This window comes from Monodelphis domestica, chromosome 4 (assembly GCF_027887165.1).
Source record: "Monodelphis domestica isolate mMonDom1 chromosome 4, mMonDom1.pri, whole genome shotgun sequence".
Taxonomy (NCBI): Eukaryota; Metazoa; Chordata; class Mammalia; order Didelphimorphia; family Didelphidae; genus Monodelphis; species Monodelphis domestica.
In genome coordinates this window covers 66,306,533-66,326,413 of record NC_077230.1, presented here as the reverse complement: position 1 = coordinate 66,326,413, position 19,881 = coordinate 66,306,533, and positions in this window count along the sequence as shown.

Here is a 19,881-nt window from a genome sequence, read left to right as displayed (position 1 = left end):
TCATCTTGCCAGTGGATTTTGGTGATTCTGGGAGACTGAAGCAGATGACTTAATTTAACTCTGCCTCACTTAAATCTAATTTAAACCAAATAAAAAGTCATGACCAGTGATGCCATTTTCTTCCTCTTTAAATATGAAGGACAACAACTAACCAAACAAACAAGCAACCAATTGTTGGACAACAATTTATAGCAGGGTGTTTCTTCATCCCTCCTGACTCCTTAAGTAGTCATTGTTTCCGTTATTTAGAGAATAATTCTCCCAAAATCTGAAATAATTTTTGAAAAACATTGAATAGGTCATTTGGTAGAGAGAAAGCTGGAAAGAAGATTATATAGAGTTATACATTGTACAGAGTTCAGACAAAGACGTGAGGACATTTGCTTGATTGGCCTCATATAGGGAATAGGTCTCCATGGGAAGGGAAGTTTGAGAAGTATATCATCAGGTAAGTCAATATAATTTGTGAAACCCAAAATAAGACCCGAGTGAATCCCACACAAACTGTAGGTGGGATCTAAACATTACTTGGACTCTCTTTGGCAGTCTGAAATCTAGAGAGTAAAGAAAATACAGATACATCTAGAAAAAAAAACCAAGGTCAAATTAATTAGAAATATATGTGAAAGTAATCTATAGTACCCATTCCCAAACAAGTGTCTCTTGATTTATGACTTAATTCTGAAAAGTTTCAGGTCCAGCATACATTCCTTCTATTTTCCAACAGGAAGTGTTTTTTTCTTCATCCTTAAATCTTCTGAGAACTTTTTTTTCTAGATTTCTACTTTAACTGTATCAATCCCTTGCTTTAATTATGCCTCCTGTTTACATCAGGCATTTCTCTTCTCCTCCTACTGTACTCCTCTTCACCAGTGTAAGTTTCTTGAGGTCAAGGACCACATCAATTTTAATCATCATATTCCTAAGTAAACTCTGTACATAATAGACATTTTATAATTATTTGCTGAATTATTTACATGTCCTGTGTCCTAGATAAAAAAAAAAAACAACAACCAAAAAAAACTCTGTGGCTGGGTCTATTTTTGTTTTGTCATTATATAACTGACACTCAGAATAGTACCTTGTTCATAATAGGTAAGTGCTTTTTAGATTGGATTAAGTGGAAAGAGTGATCCCTTCTAGGACAGGAGCAAAGTGGTATTTTTGTCTTCCACGTTACTCCAGATGAGAATGAGATAAAATAATAGGATTATAGATTTAGGGCTGGAAAGGATCATCTAATCTAAGCTCCTCTGTTTATACTTGAGGAAACTGAGATAAGTCCAGAAAAAAAAAAAGTTCTCAGAAGATTTAAAGATGAAGAAAAAGCCAGTTCTTATTGGAAGGTAGAAAGAATGTATGCTGGACCTGAAATTATGTGTTCTGATTCCAGATTTAGTGGGGTTTTTTTTTCCTATCATTTCAGTCATGTTTAACTCTTCATGACTCCATTTGGGGTTTTCTTGGCCAAGCTACTGGAGTGGTTGGCCATTTTCTTCTCCAGCTCATTTTATAAATAAGGAAACTGAAGCAAACAGGGTTAGAAGACTTGCAGGGTCATACAGGTAGGAAGCATGTGAGGAGTGATTTGAACACTGATCTTCTTGACTCCATTCTAGGCACAACCTTGCTTCCCCCAAATCTAGTACTAATATCTAACAGCTATGCTCATAAGTACTTTATGATCATAGTTTAAATAATTATTTAAGTATATAAATAATTCTCTCTCTCAGATTTAAGTAGTGATTTTGCATCTAGTTCTTACTGAGCACAGTTTTTTAAAAACTGAAACGGTTGGTCTGTGACTTGATAAAAAGCAAAAACAAAACAAAAATAATAATATTATGAAGTTGATTGAATGATAGACTAAGTTGAATTTAACAAAGAAAATTAAACATAAAATAAGGAAGCCCCTTAAACTACCATCTCACTAAAAAATGGAAATGACATGTTTACATTTGATGTTTGCTGTTTTTTTCTAAAAAATGCACTCAAATTATTTTGGCTCTTATAGAATTTATGTGTTTTCTTAATATCATTGCCTTTTGCTTCATTTCTGCCAAATTTTCCTCTACTTTGACATTTTTGAATTTCAAATATGTTGTTCTTCCCTGCCCACCTCTTCCCATCTTTATTTGAAGTTGGAGATATTTGGTGATATGTTCATTCATACCTTTTTCTGCTGTTGTGTATTAATTCTTTGTCGATAGCTCATTTCTGAGATAAATTCATTACTAATTTCCAAGGTTTTACTTTTTTGAATCATTATGGAATTTCTTTCTACTGTCCCATGATATCTAGAGAGTCCCATAATTCAGTCTTTCCCTGGATAATATAAATTAATTTTCCTTCATATTCTAATTAATCAATACATAAAGTTCAATGAATTTTAATCTTATTTTTAAGATTTATTTATTTTTCCTTCTATCTTTATAATCCTGTATTGGTTTATCTGTTTGTGTGCTGGCATTTGTCTTTTGATCTTTAAGCCTTTCAGGTTTTCTTTTGCATTCCACTTTATTTATCTTTGGCCATATGCTTCAGTCTTTTAACCTCATTTCCACTGCTGAATAGACTACAAAGTCAGGTTTGTTAGAGGAAGGAAATAATAATTTATTAAGCATTTACTATGCTAAGCATTTTACAAATATGATTTCATTTGATCTTCATAACACCTCTGGCAGGTAGATGCTATTATTATATGCATTTTGCAGTTAATGAAACTGAGACAAACAGAGGTTAAGTGATTCACCCAAGGGCACACAATATCTAAGGGCAGATTTGAACTTCAGGCTTTCTGACTCCATGCCCAGGCCTCTAACCACTGTCCCACCTATCTGCTTCTAACCTTAGTCTACTTGAGGTAGGGCAAAGGGGAGTTTTCTGAGTTTGGTCCTTGATCTAAGCAATATTTGGGGTGAGAAAATTAGCTTCAGGTGGGCTTCCAGTTCCTTCACCATCAGGCCTTTGTAAAGATTAAAATTTAGGAATATGGGGAGACCGAGGCAGGTAGAAATTAGTTTCTCTCTGCAAAGAGTATTATATTTTTTAGAGGTTTATTAAGGATTAAGGATTAAAGAATATACAAGTAAGAAATATGTGCCTAGGCCAGAAGCCTAGACAAAATAACCTCACATCATGGAAGAGACACCTCTGCTCCAAAACGGAAGTCCAAAAGAGCGCCAAAAACCTTTGCCACCAGCTTAAATCCTTCCTCCATCTCGGCCCACCTCAGAATTCCCGTGAGATTACAAAGCATTTTGGGGAAGTGGAGCAAAGGCTTGTGGGGATTGTAGTCCTGTATTTGAGTCTATTTTTTACACCTTGTAACTCTATTTTCCTCAAGATTTTGGCTCTGAATGTCACACATGGCAGTTCTTCTGCTCTGACCCAAGACTTCTGTCTGCCTCCCACTTTCTCATTTTCCTTCAGTGGTTGGACAAAATTGGTGTCTAGTACTTTTTTTGTGTGTGTCTGGGTGTAGGGGATTATTGGGACCAAATTGCTGCCATGGGTAATCCTTGTAACAGGGCCTTGAGAACCAGTTTGCATATTTACTTATGCTTATTACAGGGGGTACAGAGTCATTTGGGGATAGTGTTGCTACATGAAAGCTCTAAGAATTAAAGTTCTTTGGTGTTAATTCATGCATGGTATTTTTACAGTGAATGAAAAATATCTTCTTATCTTGTGAATTCAGCTGGAATTATTTTTCATATCTAGAGCACAATTTCTTTACTAATTTTAATTTTTTGAGTTTTAGGATTGGGAAAGTTTCAGAAAGCAACTCTTTGGATATATTGATAGTTTTTGACATAATTTCCTACATGGAATTAGTCAATTTAAGTAACTTAAGGAAACCTGTCAGAGAAAGAACTTCCTCAAATGATTAGATTTTATACTATTGTAACTAATAGTATATCTCTTTTTTTGCTCAATTCCCTCCATCTTTAGTCTAAGATTATAATAAGCAGATAGAAGGAGAAAAAAGGAGGAAAAAGATGCATTTCACATGAGGCTTTCTTGACAATTTCTAACCACTCTCATCTCTCTGTTCTCTCCTATACTTCTGTAAAATAAATCTAGTCAATATGGGAAAGAGACAAGACTGCATTTTCTCCTGTGAATATTCATGATGAAAAAAAGGATTACTCTATGTGTGCCCACAACACAGCAAATTATTATGAAGAAACTTCTTTGAAGAAGGAAGTTTTATAAAAGTATTGTAAATGGGAAAAAGAGGTTTATTTATAAAAAGGTTGGACTGGATTATATTTAAAATAGAGTCACCAAGAATTTATATTAATTCCAAAGAGATGTATTTACAATTTATTTACAAAATTTGGAAGGAGTGAAGTAAGAAAATCAGAGAGAGAATAGGGTAAGATATCTAGCCTAAGCACTAAGTAATTTACTCTCAGGCCCTGGCTTAACCCGGGTAGTGAGTTATTCCTTAAGCCTTGGCAAAGTCAAGGACCAGGGGAAGTCTCTCTCAAGAGGTAAGTCTCTCCTGAGGTTAGGTTTTTTTTTTTTTCCAGAAAATCCAGTAGTTAAGAGTCAGCTTTTCACTCATCACATGTCAGTTCAAAGTAAGAGATTTTAGAACCGCCTCACCAGGAACAGGGTCTCAGGTTCAGCTTCCACTCCAAAGAATGAAGAATTATCTCCAGTCTCTACTTCCAAAGAATGAAGGACTCTTTCTCACAGGAAGTGACAGCTACTTTTAAAGACACTTCTTTTGTCACTTCTTATGTCTTCCCCTAATTTTATGTCTACTAATCACAGTTGAAGCTTTGCTTTAAGACTGCTCAGGGGTAGTTAGTTTAATTCTGATTCATCACCCACTATTGCACACATGGATTACAGACTTCCCACTTAATGATTAAGTGGGGTATTTAAACTTTTGATGATTAGATCTAAAAATGGGAAAATCTCCATACTCAACTTTTAAGTAGGGTGTTTACACTTTTGGTGATGAAAATCTAAAAAAATAGGCAGGGGTAACAATTTAATCTTCACAGTATCTCTTAGGATTCATGAACACTAGGAGGAAGAGAGAAGTCAATATGGCAGCATGGGCAACATCATAATGGAAGGAAAGAGTAGTGTATGAGGTATGCCAAGACAGGAGTTATATCAAAGAAGGTGAATAGCTAAATAATTTTGTGCAGTGGACATCAGATACCAGCAGGGGCAGTGCCATCCAGTCTACCTTCCCTCATTTGCAGTTTTATCAGAGCCATTATTATTAGAGAGAACCTATTTCTATGACTATTTGAGGGGGAAGATGAATGAAATGGCAGTTGCTTTTGAATGGGTCTTCCAGAGTTATCTCTTGCTCTACTATTCATTTGTTTGTCAATAAAAGGCTTTACTTTTTCAAGGGTTTCTCTTGCCTTAATCTATTAGCTTGGAAAGTAATGACTACATAGACATGATTTTGCTTTTGATGCGACCACATTTAATAGCCAATCTTTTCTTTGAGCCCAATAAAAAGAAAAGGGTTTTCATTCACAGAAACAAAAAGCAACAAAAAAATGAGGTAGTAGATAGGTAGAGGACAAATGTGAGGTGAATATACATGAGTACAATGCAGAATCAGAAGTTGGAATGTTCCAGGAACATATAACATATGAAAAGAATAAAGTTTCAACAATTTTGGAAGAGGCATTTTCCCATGAGAAATAACATTTTCATATTCTGATGGGGTAGTAATGCTTATTCTGTCCAAAGCTTTGACATTTCTGAATGTGTTTAATTTGGGTTTCCTTAGGGAAGTGAGTTATGTATTTTTATTTTGCTTGCTAGGATTTTTGTTTATAGTTTTCACAGTTGTCTAATGATTATTAAATTATCTATCCTTGTTCTTTTTTCCATGTCAATTTTAAAAAAGTAATAGATACCCCATATGTTTTTTTTATTTTTCAGTATTATGATTTCATTTATTGGTTGCATTATTGAACTTTGGAATTCTGTTCATTCCATTCTATTTTGGGGTATATTTGCAGAATGGGATCCCCCCACCCCTTTTTTAAATTCCAAATATTACAAAACCAAATAAAACAAACATTTCCATAGGCAAGGAAAAAAGATCTTATGTAAATGAAAGCACAGATCTCTTATATGTTTAGCTAACTTTTCCTGATATCTACATAATAAATCCCATCTACAAGTGTCCCAACTCCTTCACACCCTCCCTGCATCATAGAAGATATGTTCTGGGAGACCAATATGTACATATAAATTAAATCTTCCATATTTTACTTTTCAATTGAATTTCTGGAGGTAGCATTCTCAGTTTATTCTTCCAGGTTTAATTCTGTGGTTGTGCATAATGTTCTCCTGGTTTTACTCATGTCACTATTCATTATTTTGTCTAGTTCTTTTCCAAATTTTCTTAAAATAAGTCTGCTCATTGTTTCTTGTGGCACAGCAGTATTCCATCACAATCATATGCCACAGTTTGTTTAGCCATTCCTCTACTGATGGACATTCCCATAATTTCCAATTCTTTGCCTTCATAAATAGAGCTGTTAAAGTATTTTGGAATATATGAGTTCTTTTCCTTTTTTCCTTGATCTCCTTGGGAAACACACCCAGCAATTGCATTGCTATGCCTAAGGATAAATGAATATTTGTAACTCTCTGATTATAATTCCCTATTACTCTCCAAAATGGTTGGATTGGTTCACAAATCCACCAACTGTGTATTAGTGTCCCCATTTTTCCACATCCCTTCTAACCTTTCTCATTTTGCTTTTTTATCATTTTAGCCAATTTAATGGGTATGAGGAGATATCTCAAAGTTGTTTTGGTGTGCATTTCTCTAAAAAGTAGTGATTTAGAACAGTTTTTCATACACCTATGTATGACTTTTGATTTCTTCATCTAAGAATTATCTATTCCTGTTTTTGACCATTATTCATTTGGGAGATGGCTTTTATTCATATAAATTTTACAAAGTTCTCTATGTATTTTAAATATGAGACTTCTGTCTTAGAGACTGTCTATAAAGTTTCCCCTCCCCACCCCAATTTACTATTTTCCTACTAATCTTGACAGCATTTATTTTATTTTTAAAAATCCTTTTCAATTTAGTATACTCAAAATCATCCATTTTGTATTTCACAATGCCCTCCATCTCATAAATTCTTCTCCTATCTATAAATCTGACATGCATTGTGTTCCCTGTTATTCTACTTATGATATCACCTTTTATATCTATAACATGTATCCATTTTGATCTTATCTTAGTGAATGGCATTAGATATCAATCTATACCTAGTTTCCCTCAAACTAGTTTCTAGTTGTCCCAGCAATTTTTACCAAATAGTGATTTCTTATCCCCCAAACCTAGATCTATGCTTTTGTTGAATACAAAATTACTATAATCTTTTACTTCTGTTTGTTGTATGTTTGTCCTGTTCCACTGAAAAACCTTTCTATTTCTGTTATTATTAGATAGTTTTGATAATTGAATAGAATGTTTTTTAAATTCCATTTTTAAACTTTATATTTTCCTTGCTAGTGTTCTAATTCTATTCATTTTCTCTAATTTCAACTCCTCCTTCATTTTTCCATATTGTCTTGGAACCCTTATAGCTAATCTATGCCTTTGGAGGATGGAGGGAAGGAAGTATGTAGAGGGTTCTACTTGTGATTCTTGTAGTATTTTCTCATTCTTATTTCTTCTTCTAGGATATCATATAATATTCTCAGCCGATAGTATGAATTCATAATACTCAGATTTCCTGTCTAAGATGACCAAAGAGTAGAAGCAAGGATCTTCCTCTCCTCACCACCTACCAATATAAAGAGCCTCAAAAGGACAAAACCCAAAATCAGATGAGTGAAGGGGTTCTTCTGTGGAGTGCAGTCTTTCATGTAGGCAGGTTTGGGGCATTTCCATGCTATAAGGGGGTAAAATTACTCCTACCAAAACGTAAGCTGATCATTGAAACCTTTCAAAAAAAAGAAAAAATAAAGGAAATTGTTCACAGGCTCTTGAGTAGCTCATATTTACGATTATGAACCAAATGAGAAAGATAGAAGAAAATTGGCAAGAAAAGTGGGAAATAGTTCAAAAAGAAAATAACAGTTTAAAAGACAGATTCTCCCACTTGGAAAAAGAAGCCCAGAAATAAAATGAAATGATAAGCAAATTGGAGACCAGAATTGACCTGCTGGTAGTCATAAAAAACAGGATAGACCAAACTGAAAAGATCATAGCTGAAAACCAGGCTTTACAGATTAGAATTGAGCAAGTAGAAGCTAATGATCTTACAAGGCAGCAAGAATTAATAAATTGAAATCAAAAGAATGACAAATTAGAAGGAAACATAAAATATGCCATTGAGAAAAGTACTGATTTGGAAAACAGGTCCAGGAGAAACAATTTGAGAATTATAGGTCTACCTGAAAACCTGGAAATAAACAGAAACCTTGACATCATACTACAAGAAATTATCCAAGAAAACTACCTTGATATTCTTGAACAAGAGGGCAAAATAGACATTGAAAGAGTTCATAGATCACCCTCTACATTAAGTCTTCAAAAGACAACCCCAGGAATGTAATTGCCAAATTTAAGAGCTTCCAAGCTAAGGAGAAAATATTGCAAGAAGTCAGAAACAGAAAATTCAGATATCAGGGAGCACCAATCAGGATTACATAGGATCTAGCAGCCTCCAAACTAAAGGACCAGAAGATTTGGAGGATGATATTCAGAAAAGCAAGGAAATTTGGCCTACAACCAAGGATCACCTATCCATTAAAACTAACTATATACTTCCAGGGGAAAGTATGGGCATTTAACAAAAAAGGAGATTTCCAAGTATTCATAATACTCAGAGTTCTTTTTTTTCTGTTTCTTATGCCTTTGGTCTCATTTTGGGACTTTGTGCCAGGGCTTGGTTATCTTACCTCCATTAATCTTGGATAGAGTGCCTGACCCAGGTTCTGGCTCTGTTGTTGTTTGAAAGTCTACTGCATTACTACAATTTTATATGAGGTAGTGTACTAGCACTACCTCCCTTATGAGAGATTGAAAAGTTGTCTGGGTCCTGATTCTTTTTAGTTCTGTAGTCTTTTTCTAGGGTCAAGAGACTTACTAGAAGTTGAGACCAAGTTCTACTCATTGATACAGCTGTCCTTAGTCTAAATAGTTCTCTGACTAGAAAGCCCAAAGGTCTCATGTCCCAATGCAATTCTGAGAAAGATGGAAGAGATTCCTGATTTTTCTCTTTTTTCTTGTTTATTTCATCTGGCATTTTTGAAAAATTATTCCTAATGAAGAATGTTGCTCCTGTTCTGGATTATTAAAAGAAAACATTCAAATTTAGGAAAGATAGCAATATTTTCTATTTAAATGCCATAAATTAACTTCAATAAAAGTCTTTTCTTAAAATATTGGCTCTTTTGGTGATCATCTCAATTGGAATTACAGAGCTACCTTTCCCAAGGTTCTTTTAACTATATTAGTGTATCAGGAGTGGTCAATGGAATGTCTGATTGTCCTTGGCAGGAGTTGGACATGTGCCCTACCTTTTCTCATGTGAAGAAATACAGAATCTAGATGAGGTAAAGCATGCTGGAGAGCAATTTGTTGACGATCAGTGGAAAAAGAAAAAGAAATTATATTGTCACTAGAGTAAACCAGAGTCTACTTGGACAGAAAATGGAAATAGAGGTGTCATTTGGGAAAGAAATCAAAATCCTGGTACAGACATGATATAGTAGTGATGAAGACTTTGGTTATCCTGTCATTTGCTAGAACTGCCAAATACATAGTGCCTAGTAATTTCTTGCCTTGCTAGATATAATCATCCTTATACTCCATTCTTTCCCCATTCTATAAAAGGTAAAATGCATCATAACTTCAATGGAGATGATAACTCCCCTGTAGTCTACCCTCATCAGACCACTGCCTTCATTAGAGGGCAATAATTAAAAATTAAAAATAAATTTGTGAGTGTTCAAGAGAGTGTAAGCAGCATAATGAAGATTATGGAGATTCTCTCATATGGGGTTTGACTGAAAGAATTTAGAATGATTAACCTGGAAATGAGTGGTAGTGGATCAGGGAAGGAAGGAATGAGAGCCATTTTCATATACCTGAAGGGTTGGGAAATGGAAAAGAAAAATGACTTGTTCTGCTTGGTCCCAGAAGGTAGACTTACAGACAAAAGATGGTTGTAAAAAGACAAATTTAAGCTTGAACTAAGGAGAAAAAAATGGATAAAATAGAGTTATCTAAAAGTGGAATGGGATACCTGGGGAAGTAGTGAATTTTCTAACACCAAAAGCCTTCGAATAAAAGGGATAATTATTAGATGTGTTTTAGAGGAATATAGTTTGGACTAAAAGATTCCAAAGGTACCTTCCACCTCTGAGATTCTGTGGTTCCAAACATCTCAGACCTAATCTCTACACATTTGAATTAACTTTGAGGAGTTTTAAATTTGCACAGGATTTGCAATAAAGTTTAAGACATTTATAGCAAGCAATGTTTTATTGTGTTTTATTTCTGTATTTTTATGACCTACCCTATAATTTACTTTCCTTAACCAGTATTTCTAATTCTAATGAAACTTATGTTGAATAAAATTGTGAATCAAACAAGAGTGTTATTTATTTATTTATTTTTGTCATCAAGTAATATAAATTTAAATTCCAAGTTCCTCAGTCAAATTTTTCAAAGGGCCTCTGCTCCCACCCGATTACTTCCAGAATGGTTTTCATCAGAGATGCCATTATAAACTTCTAAACTTTTCAGGAATTGTTTGGGTCATATTTATTTCTGGAATTGAATTTGTGAATCTCAACAGTAATGTGAAATAAAGGATAAACTGCTGGCCTTGCTACCAGAAAGATGTAGACTCGCATCTTCCTCTGATGCATGCTGTGTTGCTCTCTGAAAGTCACTTAATCACTCAGGGCTCAGACAACTCTTTATACATTGCAGAGAAAGTACAAACTGCATTGACAGGCTGTTTCCTCAGCTAAGAGTTCCTTATATTAATGAAAGTATAGATCCAATCTCTATTCTAATTATCAAATTCCCTATAAGTATTATTTTTCCATCATAGTGATCAGAAGAATATTACCAGAATGATGACTAGAGTTAAATGTATTTTTTCAGTTATAGAAATGTTTTAAGACCATCTACTAAGCATTTTTTAAAGATCAACTATTAATGGAGAAGTATATTCAGTGTTGGTGGAAGAACTGCCACATAGCCTCAAGGAGCTGACATTTTAATAGAGAAAGATAATAACATGTTATGTATAATGTGCTAAGGATGTTTTGATCTAGGAAGTCACAGAATTGGTGAGTGGAGAAGCATGATTGGTTGTGGGGGCTGAAGCTGGCTAGATCTGAAGTATGGCTAAGGGTGGGATCTCTAAAGTTTAGTGACTTAGTTCCTCTAGGGCATAATTTCTGGTTAAGGGATTGCTGAAGTAGAGCAATATCAGTGGTAGGGTAGGAAGATAGATGAAAGAGGAAGAATGGCTGGGAGTCTGCAGTGATTTAGATTATAATGGGTTCTAACTCATTAGGACAGCAGGATCTCAGGCTGCGAGATGCATTGCTATTCAAAAGAAATAAGCTTAGCCAGACCCAGTGGGAGAAGAAAACAAACAAAACCAGAACTGTTGAAGAAGTTTTTCTGATTCTGATAAGCTTTGGACAGGCAAATCTTTGAGTAAGTTCATAAGTATGCATCTTGGGCAATACTTAAAATGGCTAATAGATCTATAATGGCAAAGAACGAGAGCAGGCTTCATTGTGAAATTGTACTGTGCCTTCAGTGATTCTCAAGCTTTTCTGTTGCCAAGGTTTGACTTTTAGCAGTAATATTTTGCCAGTGCTGCTATGATTTCTAGTCTCAGGGGATGAATGAAGAGAGATACTGGGGAAAAAATAAAAGCCATTCAACAAAAAAGACATCAAAGACATGAATGTCCAGAAAAGGTGATTGGCTATTTCTATAACAAGAGTGAGGGATAAAAGTTGAATAGTTCCATCGCCATTGCCAAAGTATTTAAAGAAGGCTTCCATTCTTCCAGGAAGATCTAAAAAGAATGATGTTTTGAAAATCATGAAACAAAAATTTGTCAGGACAAAAAGGAATGAATGGATTGTACAGAGAAAAAGCTACCCGTAACGTGTCACAACAAAAGTCTCCATTTAAAATGTAGACTGCCAAGACAATGTGGCACAGGGGACAAAATGATGAATTGACTTTAAGAAGATGCGACTTTAAATTTTACTTCTGACACTTAACTCACTGGGTGACCATGAGAAAGTAATTTCACTTTTCTGGTCCTCAGAAAGTTCTCTGAGATTGTAGTTTAGAGATGGGTTGAAGGAGTTTTAACAAGAGGTTCCTACATGGAGGAAGACAAGTTCTTGAAATATTGTAATATATGTTTGTTGAGTCCCATTATAAGATGGTAATGCAAATCATGTTGTGCCAGAAGGTTTTATTTTTTAAAAAATTAGATAGAGCTCAATTAAGCTAATCATGCGAGTTTTGGGGAATTATGAGTCCATAGTACTGATGTAGACAGGTAGGTAGGGCAGTAGATAATTGTGGTAGCTTGTAGAGAGGATGCCTTTCCTCTCATGTAGGGATTCCTTGAGAGCAACAGAAACTGAGATAGGCTATAAGCAGGTGCCTCAGAGATTTATGGGATAAGGCATTAACATTTATCAGTAAATTGTGATTCTAATTTGAGTTTATTTTTTTAAATAGAAGTTTCCATGATGAAGCTCTCCTTTTGCTGATTTGAACTAATAGTTTACTTGAACTATCCATCAAAATGGTCTCAACAAGCTAGAACAAGCATAAAATAGGGAAAGTGGTCTGAAAAAATAATTCATGCAACAAAACATTGCTATTTTGTTGGACTGCAAATTCAGCATGAGTCAACAATCTCATATGGAAGCCAGAAAAATGAATTCATTTTTAGCCACATGATGAGAAACAGGGGTAGGAAGAGCATCCATTTTTTTTAGACAGGAGAATAAGGCATTTCAATTGACAACAACAGAAATAATAGCTATCATTTATATAGTGTGATAAGATTTTCAAAAGGCTTCACAAATATAATCTTCTTGTATTCTCAAGACAACTGTGGGTGGTAGGTGGAATTATTAATTTCATTTTACAGATAAGGAAACTGAAGCAGACAGAGGTCATGCAACTTGTCTACGGTCATGTTGCTATTAAGTGTATATTTATATTACGTGGAATTTAAATTCATGTGCCATGATTCTATGTCCAACTGTTTTTAAGCATTTAAAAATCTGGTAAGGAAAGGAAAGATTTGATTTTGCCTTTTTTTCCTCCTAAATCTCAGAGGAAAACACTAGTCACAATAACCAAACCCTTTCCAAAATTAGAGCATTCCAAAAGTAGAATGATCTCATTTGGGTGGTAGTAGGATCCCCATGGTATAGTTCTTCAAGCAGATTCTAAATATGATCTATTATAGAGAGGTTTCCTATTTAGGAATAGGGTTGATTAAATGAATTTTCCAACTCTGGATGGGATTTTGGTTGCCAGCTGTCTTAAAATTCAAATATCCTGATTGTTCTTTGTATAGAAATAGCTAATCAATTTGCATGTTCTCAATCATTTTTCAGTTTTATCCATCTCTTTGTGACCCCATTTGGAGTTTTGTTGGCAGAGATCTTTGAGTGGTTTGCCATTTCCTGTTCCAGCTCATTTTACATATGAGGAAACTGAGGCAAACAGGTTAAGTGACTTGCCCAGGGTTGCACAGTTGATAAATGTCTGAAATTAGATTTGAACTAATAAAGATGAGTCTTCATGTCTCCAGATCTGTCACTCTATCAACTGTACCATGTAGCTACCCATTAGCAAGCTATTATTAAGTATTTTGATTTTCTGTCTGGAAAAAAGGACAAAGGCCTGCATTTCTTGGGGGATTGCCAGCTGACCTGTACCAGCCAGGAGACATTCAGGGCTCTAGCAGTAATTGTCCCAATCTGAAGTTTAGTTCAAAACTATCTAAAAGGAACAGCTAGGTGGCTAAGGGAATACAGTGCTAGACCTAGGAGATAAAGGGTTGAAATCTGATTTCCAACACTTTCTATCTGTGTGATCCTGGGCAAGTCACTTTAACCCAATTGCCTAGCCCTTACCTCTCTTTTGTCTTAGAAATGATACTTAGTATTGAGTCTAAGACAGAAAGTAAGGGTTATAATAAATTTAAAAAACTATCTAAAATACTTCATTTTTTTTAAAGTGAAGAAATAAAATAAAATAAATATGTTCATTTTGCTGTAGCCATTTTGAAAGGTGAATGAGCTCTTGTTTGAATGAATGTTGGTTGAATTGAATTGAGTGAATGGTACAGTGGAAAATGAACTGGATTTGGAGTCTGGGCTTTTGACTTTGAATCCCAGAAATGTGTTAAGCTTGGAGCTTAACTCTGGCTCTCAGTGTCCTCATCACTTAGTCGATAAATATAATTAAGCATCTACTGTGTGCTAGACAATATACTAAGCAATGTGATGCAAAGGACAGAAAAAGGCATCATCTTTCTCAAGGAGCTCATGATGTAGTCAAGGATACAACATGCAAAAGACTATTTGTGTATGTATTGTGAAAATGAATTATTTTGCAGGAATTAAAATTAAGGGTTTAACTCAATGATGGTCAACCTTTTGAGCTTGGTGTGTCAAAATTTGCTAAAAAACCAAGCATAACTCAGGTGGTATGTCACTTTGAGAAAAAAAAAACAAACATAATTTTGTGATATTTATAGTTTAAATAGCAAAAATGTAAAATTGTAATATATAACTATATAATAAACCAAAAACTAATTATTTAACTTACTTGCTTAGTGACTTCTTTGTTCATCTATCATTCAGTTTCTTTTGTTGGTCTTGATATTATTTAACTTGTGTGGGGTGCTGTAAACTAAGATAAGTGAGGGGGAAGGGAAATTCTTTAACTAACCTGCCTATTAGTGTGTTTTTTGTTGCTGAATTTCATTGGATAAATCTTCAATTGAAGGTTGGTATTTTGTATACTTCAAGCCCAAGCAAGTGCTACTAACTTCATCTGTCAATCTGTTTCTTTTGTTGGTTTTGATATTATTTAATGCTGAGAATAAGGTCTCACAAAAGTACATAGCAGGAGAACTTGTGAGTAAAGCCATTGCTAAAAGTGTCTGGTAATCAGTTCCAAGCACTCCTCCATTGCATATGGACCAAGCCCCCTGCCCAGTCTTCTGCCTAGCCCTGCCCTTCCCCAGCCTGCTGGCCCGGGTGGTGCTGCGAGAGCACTGGCTGCCGACCGCCAAGATGCCTGCATGGGATCCTTTCATGCAGGTGCTCGTCCTCCCTTCCCCTGCAGGAGCCCTAAATGCCCCAGCTGCCTGGTGCCCACTGCCCGCTGCTCATGCCCACTTGTCCCCTGTGGCCAGCATGTGGAGCATGCAGGCATGTGTCTCCTTGAGTGGCTCCTGGGTCCTGAGGCATGCTGAGCCTACATGAGGCCATGTGTCATTGGGAATGGCTACATGTGTCAGTGCTAGCACATGTCATAGGTTCTCCATCATGGATTTAACTAAAATATATGAAAATTATAAATAATATGGTGGTAGCCAATTTAAAATATTATAGCTCAAGTCAAAATGACTTTTAATAGTTTTTATTTACAAAACAGGTGGAAAGAGTGAAAGTTTAGAAATACAAAAAGAGGGTAGAGAAGATATTTAGCATATCACACTAAATATTGCTCTGGTTCTCAACTCAGTCTGGCATGACTTACTAACCCTCGACCAGAATTAATCTCTCTTCTGAAGTCAGGAAAGGAAAGTCAGCTATTCACTCACACAAGTTCCATCCAAGAAGCATTTCAAACTGAAGACAACAACCTGTCAAGAATGACTCCTGAAGCCAACCTCTAACCCTAGAAATTCAGAGCTTATAATTTATAGTGACTTCTTTTCCCTTCCCCTCTTCACAGAGACCAATCATAGCTTTCAAATTGTCTAGCATTGCCTGGGGGCAGGGGGGAACAGTGTCTTGCAGCAGGATCCATTTCTCATCCTTTGGAGATATAAACTCTTATCAAAAGGATTCACAATTTCCTTACTGATTCTAGTTGTTACCCACTTTATCAAAAGACTTGCTAACACTCTTACTTAGTATTTGGTGAGGTACTAAGTAGGGGTACTAAAAGTCTAATTCACACTTCACAGTCTGGTAAGGTACTAAGTAGGGGTACTTAAGTTACTGTTAACCAAGTCTTAACTCAAAATAGACAAAGAGAATAAAGAATTCCCTTTCACACTTTATTCCCTTTTGTCTATTTTCAGTTAATCAATCAAGAACTTAAAATACCCTCACTTAACACTAAGTAAGAGAGTTCACAATTCACTTACTAGAAAAAGTTTATACTTCCAAAGGTCAAAAGCACTGTCCCCCTCCTTGGGCAGTACTAGGCAAATTGGGAAACTGTGATTAGTTCCCGTGAAGTGGGGGGAGTGACAGGAAGTGACATGGAAAAAGGGTTATAAAAGGCAAGACCAAAAAGAATATTCATTCTTTCCTTGGCTCTTCTCTGAGGAGACTCTCCTGGAGGAGGATTCTGCAGGATTCTGTACTGGAGGTTTGCTGGGTGAGTGAGTGGAGTTGAAGGAAGAGGCTTGTGTTGATGGAACCCTTGTTGAAGACACCATTGGGACTCTTGGCATAAGAGACTACCATGACTCCATGTGGAGAATATGACTCCATGTGGAGATCGGGACTTGAGGGTCCCTTTGCCAGATGGTGAGCTGGACTTCTTCAGACAGCAATTATAGGGTATCTAGCTAAGCAATATTTTCTATTTCCTTCCCACATTTCTCACTTTTACTATATCTCTATTAAACTTAATAGTTAAGAGCAGCTAACAGACTCATGACTTAAGAGTTAATTTTATAAACAATGGCCACAATCTTATATTTTTAACTCTTATATTTAGTCAAACCAATTTTAGTTTTTACATTAAATATCTATACATACACATACATGTATATTTATACATAATATATGCATATATACATATATATATATAAATCTAAAGCTTTATTACTACTAGCAATAGCAAAATATCCTACCCTAAATCTGTACCTCTCTTCCTTTTTAAAAAAGTTTAATAAAATAACTTCAGTGCTGAAAAAACCTATGTAACTATAATATGCATATATATATACAAATATCTTATATATTATACATATATCAGTTAGGTGGCACACTTACTGGATAGACTGTGTGACCCTGGGCAAGTCATTTAACTCTGTTTCAGTTTCTTCATTTGTAAAATGAACAGAAAAAGGGAATAGCAAACTAGTCTAGTATGTTTGCTAAGAAAACCCCAAATAGGGTTATGAAGAGTTGTATACAATTGAAAATGATTGAACATAACATAACATAGCATAGCCTAACAATATAATATCATTTGACATGATACAATATATGATGAGATAATATAATATAATGTAACATAACATGATAATATAACAATATAATGATATATGAAATGATTTATATAATATAATATAAAAACTATGAAATAACAAACATAATTATATAATATATTGATATCTACTATTACATGATATAACACATAAGATATATAATATGAAATTGTATGCTATGACATGGAATATATAATAGGATATAACATGATATATTATGAAAAGTGATGCAATATAATGTGATATAAATATGATATAATGTGACCTGACATGACATAACATAAGAACATTAAGATAAATGGAAGATATTCAATAACAGGAAAGGAATTAATTTTAAGGGTGCTCAGAAGGGTACCTAAAGGTCCATTATGGCTTTAAATTTATATTCTTTGATTCTATCAATTCCAATTTAGCTTCCATAAAATAATAAAAAGGCAAAAGATGAATTTGAATTAAAGGAAACATACAATAAAAACTTTAAAACAGAAAAATGAAGCATCTGCCCAGTCTTTCAGAATGTATAGGTTTATGAAGTGTGGAAATAGTAACTAGCCTTGAGTTCAAACAAAGAGCTGATGTTTCTCTCACTCTGCATAACAATGTAATTATTGAAATATTTTTGCTGCTGGAAATCATAACTTGTTTCTTTAAAAAAAAAGAACAAACAATGTCACCTCCCAAGTGTGACAGCCCCGCAAACTAACCTGCTCTCACATCACTCTTCAACCTCAGTCTAAACACAGCCCTTGGGAGGCTTAGGCTCTGTAGTGACACGCGTTTGACAAATTAATGTAGCTCGTCAGCTCAGGGCAGTGCTAATTTCCCATCTGACTTCATTGTATTTGGGGTAGCTGTGTCATGTCCCTGAAACATCACATTGCTCCCAGTAGTTTATCTAGTTTGACACTTTACAGAGTAAATTTTGTTTGAGTGACAGTAACTGTCACACTACTTCTAGAGAAGGCGAACAGGGAGCATTTTGGTTTCAAATGCTGCTAACTTTTAGGCACAGTGGCAGTTCAGACTAGAAGTGCTCAGAGAACTTAAAGTAGAGATGATTTAAACATGAGAAAGCATCAGGCAAACCTAGCATAGCCATCTCCATGTTTTATTTATGAAGTGTCTTCGTTTTAGGCAGAGACTTGTTTCATCTTGTATGTTCATTTTTCAGGGATGTTTGTTAAAAAATTAGGAATTGGATTTAAAAAGGTGTATATTCTTCAGGTTCAGAAATTAAGCAGGTGATGAACCTTAATGGTTTGATTTGATGGCATTCTCGTTTGTTTATTTTCTGTAAAATGAGAAAGCTGGATCACGTTGCCTTTAAGGTCCCTTCCAGTTCTTAATGATTTCTCTATTTCCCCCAACCCCAGCCCATTTCCTAGCACACAGTAGAAGCTCAAGGAATGCTGCTTAAATTTTAAAAAAATCACCATTAAAGTATGTTGAATATTTTGGACTTGATTTTCTTCTTTATGATTTTCATCTCTCTCCATGTCTTATCTGTTCTGAATATCTCTTGTATGTTCATACTTTTTTACATGTTTTCCTTTCCTCCGTTAGAGTTTGAATTCTGAAAACATGGACTGTGTTCGATTATTTTCACTCTCCCAGTTTTTAGCATAGCAATTATCATATAGGAAGTACTTAATAAATGACTCATTGATTTATTGAAATGATCTGGAAAGATTCATAGGCAGACATTCTTGCCAATATACATCCATGCTTCTCCTGTTTCTGCTTCTGTTCAGTCACAATGCTTTCTAGCTGTGTGGCCCTGTGTTGGAAGCAAATTTCTCTCCCCATTATGTTTTTTTTTTTTTAACATCATCTCTCAATGACCTGGGAGTCAAAGATCACTGAGTAAATTCAGGTATAGCTAAGCCCTCAGAGAAAGGAAATTAAAGAACCAAGAAACCAACAAGACAGGAAATTGATTCCATAGGCGGTGCCCTTCTAGGTCCAGGCAAATTAAGTAACTGGTTGGGTGATGTGTGAGAGTTAGTGGGTGGAGAAAAGAGCTTATAAGTGGAGACCAGGTGGTCTTTGGGGGCTTCTGGATGGATCATGGAGAGCAGAAGGAACCCTTGTTGGAGTTAGCCACAGGCCCATCATGGTGGGCAATCGATTAGAAAACTATCTCTCTACCTCTTTCCTACATTTAGCTCTCTTTACTACTCCTATTATTTTGATTTAATAAAATTGATAAGCTACTATCAACCTCATAATTTTAATTATTACACCTGGGCAAGTCACTTAACCCTGATTATCTAACCTTTGTGGCTATTCTTTTATAGAACTGATAGTAAGAATTTTTTTTTAAGTCAGTAATAACTAGTTTTCAGAATTTCCTGAGAATTCATTTTCAAAGCCTCATATT